Genomic DNA, 4,824 nt, shown 5'->3' on the forward strand with positions numbered 1-4,824 from the left:
TCAGATTATTTGTTCAGCGTACAGGTTGAATAAATATGGTGAAAGAATACAACCCTGTTGCACACCTTTCTTAATTTGAAACCATTCAGTGTTCCCATGTTCTGTTCGAACAACTGCCTCGTGGTCTATGTACAGATTCCTCATGAGCGCAATTAAGTTTTCAGGAATACTCATAATTCACAATGTTGTCCATAGCTTGTCATTATCCACACAATCAAAAGCCTTTGTGTAGTCAATAATGCACAGGTAAACATCTTTCTGATATTCTGTGCTTAGGTACAGCAAAAACGCATTTTGGCTGAAGGCCAAATGGTTGCATATTAGAATTCATGTTCTATCGAAATCAAAGTTGAAGCCAAATAGTCTCATCACTGCATGAATTTCTAGAAGTAGAGGATAAATTATTTTTTTTCTTAATTAGAGATGGTTTATTACAAATGTTGCACATTTTTCTGGAATTTGTCCTTCTTGTGGTATTTTGAAGTGAAAAACTTGATATTCTACTTTAGATGAATAACTACAAGAACTAAACAACTCACAAATAGAATTTTACAAAAACTACTTGAGCTAAGTTAAATTAAATACAAACAATTAATTTTAACTGTGGAAGGTTATTTTACTTGATGTTATGAAACAATTATACCAATAATTATATTAAAAGTGTAATTATGATTTGATATAATGTTGATTCTTTAGTATCACCAGTGATGTGTAGATAATGTAACCATGCTTGCAAGTAATTAAAAATACAACTAAGGAAGAGTTGCCTCCTATAAGTCAAGTTAACCATACTGACTTGAAGGGAAAAAAAGTCTTTTCAGACCTTCATTTGCTGATGGGACAAAATTAAAAGTGAGAAGAAACAGTTTCACATATTCATTAAGAACTGGAATCTGTAATATATAGAACATGAATCTAGGAATATTAAAGGTCATCACCAATGAAAAGGAATGCAAGAATATTGACATCTTAGTCATTGATAAGTTGAAATGGACTGGTGTTTGCCATTTTTTATCAGACAATCATATGGTTTACTATATCAGCAACAAAAAGATGAGGAATAATGGAGTCACATTTATTGTCTAAAAGAGGATTTCAAGATCTATCTTAAAGTACAATGCTGTCTGATAAGATAAAATCCATATAATTATAAGGAAAACCAGTTGATAAAATTATCATTCAAATTTATGCATCAACCATTAAATCCAATGATGATAAAATTGAAGAATTCTATCAACTTCTTCAGTCTGAGATTAACCTTATGTGCAATCAAGATGTTTGGATATTGCTTGGCTGTTTGACCCACTCCTTGGTTTGTTCGTGCTTTCATTCACTCTCTCCTCATCGATCGAGGACTCTGACCATGGGCTGTGGCTGGGAAGAGAGACAGAGGTGGTGGCTGAGAGGAAATGAGGCTGCAGTGGTGGTAGTGGAGAAACGTCAGGCGAGAATGAGCAGCAGGAACAAACTATCACCGAGAACCTGGTCATCACCAAGTATAAGATGGGGGGCGACATTGCCAATGGAGTACTTCAGTCCTTTGTGGAAGCTTCCAGATCAGGTGTGTTCTTATTGAGCCTATGTGAAAAAGGTGATGCCATGATTAAGGAAAGACAGGGAAACTCTTTAAGAAAGAAAAAGAAATGAAGAAAGGTATTGTCTTTCCCACCAGCATTTCAGTAAATAATTGTGTACGTCACTTCTCCCCTTTGAAGAGCAACCAGGACTATATTCTCAAGGAAGGTGAATTGGTAAAAATTGACCTGGGGGTCCACGTAGATGGCTTCATTGCTAACGTGGCTTACACTTTTGTGGTTCATGTAGCTGAGGAGATCCCAGTAACAGGACGGGAAGCAGATGTCATTAAGGCAGTTCATTCTTGTGCTGAGGTTGCCTTACACCTGGTCAAACCTGGAAACCAGAACATACATGTAACAGAAGCCTGGAACAAAGTTGCCCACTCATTTAACTGCACACCTATAGAAGGTGTGCTGTCCCACTAATTGAAGCAGCATGTCAACAATGGAGAAAAAAATTATCCAGAATCACACAGACCCACAGAAGAAGGACCATAAAAAAGCTGAATTTGAAGTACATGAAGTATATGCTATGGATGTTCTTGTCAGCTCAGGAGAGGGAAAGGCCAAAGATGCAGGACAGAGAACCACCATTTATAATCAAAACTCTTCTAAACAATATAGCCTGAAAATGAAAACTTTACATGCCTTCTTTGTTGAGATGGAAATACACTTTGATGCCATGCCATTTACTTTAACAGCATTTGAAGACGAGAAGAAGGCCTGGATAGGTGTGGTGGAGTGCACAAAACATGAATTGCTACAACCATTTAATGTTCTCTATGAGAAGGAGGATGAATTTGTTCTGGGGCCAATTGCTGCATCCAACAATTAGCTTTTTTCCACAATCTGCACGGAGAGATTAAACCTGAGTAGGGGTAATGGGAGATGAGAAATAAAAGAAAGACACTAGTCACGTTTCAAAAATAGTAAAGTTGGAACCAGGTGGGATGCAGCACCCTGATGGAAATACTGCAGCATGGACCAAGGCAGTGAGTTTATTTTATACACAGCTCAAGGGGAGGTGCTTTAGGAAGGGTAAGGAGAACAAGAACATCTTGTATTGAAGGAGACAGCAGTAAGCATAACTTTATCAGAAAAACTATAACTTATGATAGCTAGCTGGAACACTGATTAGGGTGGCTAGAATGTTGCGTAGGCTGAGCCGAAGGACATAGCTAAATACAAGGGAAGACATTGCAAGTTCCCTGTCCCCTGAGGCAGACCTTCAAGTTCCTCAGGGGTGGGACTAAGCTTATAAGTAGCCCGAGTTTCTGGACCACAACTGTTCAGTTGCAATTGTTCAGTTAAACTACCCCCAGGTCAGAGAACTTCAGCTCAGCTGCTCCCAACAAATTTGTTACCCAGTTTAAATATACAGTTTTGTTCATGCCCAATGGCCCTGTGTGGATAACCAGTGGTCCCTTTGAGCCTGACCTCTACAAGTCTGAGATGGAGGTCCAGGATGCAGAACTGAAGACTCTCCTTTAGAGTTCTGCAAGCCAGAAAACTCAAAAAAAGCAAAAAATAAAGGCCTCCAAGACTGCAGAGAATGCGACCAGTCGGGAAACATTAGAAGAGAATGAAGCTGGAAACTGAGGTAGGTCCTATCTTCCCAGCATGTTACTCCTACCTCATCCCCTTCCCACCACACTGGAAGTTCTGGGAAATGCAGTTGTCTTTTTCATCCAGGAGCAGAGTGGGGTTTCCCTGCCCCAGGCCCCATCCCCCAACCTACCTCTTTCCAACAACAGCCAGCTCCAGACACTGAAGACTACTTTAAGTAGAAGAAAGAAATTGAATAATAAAATCAGGAATCAAAGTCCTTCATAAAAAAAAAAGTTTTGATATTGGAATGAGAAAGTTGGAAACACACACAAAAAAAGTTTTGATATTGGAATGAGAAAGTTGGAAACAAAGAGGAAGGATCAATAGTTGGAAAACTTGGCCTTAGTGATAGAAAAGATCTTAGAATTTTGAAAGACTGATGACTTACTCATTGAACACCAGATGAAACACAGAAATCAAATAACTACATCTGTGAAAAGAGATGGAAAAGTGCCATGTAATCAGCCAAAACATGGTCAGGCTTCGATTGTGGAATAGACAATCAATTGTTCATATGCAAATTTAGGCTGAGGCTGAAGAAAATGGAAACAAGTCCATGACAGCCAAAATAAATAGGACCTTGAATGTATTCCAACTGAATTAAAGACCATTTCAATAACAGATTTGATACATTCAACAGCAATTACCAATGACTAGAGGAGTTGTAGGATGAATTTAAAAACACCACACATGAGGAACACAACAAGCCATTAAAAAGACAAGGAAGAAAGAAAAGAACAAAGTGGATGGCAGACAAGGAAGAAAAAATGACCAAAGTGGATATAAAAAGAGACTCAGAGACTGTCTTTTCAGCATAGAGAAGTTAAAGCAGCTGAAAAAATGATGAAGTAAAATAGTGGAACAGAAAATGTCAAAGGGCAGCTGGAGCACACAAAGTAAAGTCTCATAATGAAATGTACAAACACCTGAAGTTAAAACAAAAACAAAAGAGCACTGTCAGCATTTTTCAATCTGAAAGAACTGAAGTAAAAAATATAAGCTTCAGGTTGCAATATCAATGAACTCCATGGACAAAATATTAAATGAAGCATCACAAGAAAATGGAGAGGTGCTGTATCAAAAAGAATAGGTATTCAGTCATTTCAAAAGGTAACAAATGATCAAGAATTGATGATATTGAAGGAAGAAACCCAAGTTGCATTGAAAGTGTTGACAAAAAGCTTTCAAAAAGCAGGAATTGATGGAATACAAATAGAAATGTTTCAACAAATTGATGTGGCATGGAGACACTCACTTGCTCTATGGCAAGAAATTTGGAAGATAATTACATGGACATTGGTCAATTGATCTATCCACTCTCCTTCTCTCTTCTCGTTTTTTAAAATCCCTTTTAAAAATAGAATAGCTGATGAGACTTCATGGAACACACTTAAAAGAATACTATTTGTGCATGTTTGTAGTGATCTTTAACTGTACAATAAATCAATTGAAATTTCATTCTAATGATCTTTGCTATAAAATAGTCGAGTATTAGTAGAAAGTTAGGTTGATAAAATCCTCATCTATTCATTGATATTATTGTATCACATTTTATGAAGGTTTTGTCTCAACCATTTAATTTTTCATATACATTCCATCAGTTTTTCAATAAAAAGACCATGATAAGTATAAATGCTAT

The 4,824-nt window shown here is 37.2% G+C and overlaps 1 pseudogene; it reads left to right on the forward strand.

Annotated features, from left to right (window-relative positions):
• The window catches only part of LOC102842172, a 165,164-nt pseudogene extending 161,988 nt beyond the window's left edge, over positions 1 to 3,176 (forward strand).
• The last annotated feature ends 1,648 nt before the right edge of the window (positions 3,177 to 4,824 follow it).

This window comes from Chrysochloris asiatica, unplaced genomic scaffold, assembly GCF_000296735.1.
Source record: "Chrysochloris asiatica unplaced genomic scaffold, ChrAsi1.0 scaffold00196, whole genome shotgun sequence".
Lineage (NCBI taxonomy): Eukaryota > Metazoa > Chordata > Mammalia > Afrosoricida > Chrysochloridae > Chrysochloris > Chrysochloris asiatica.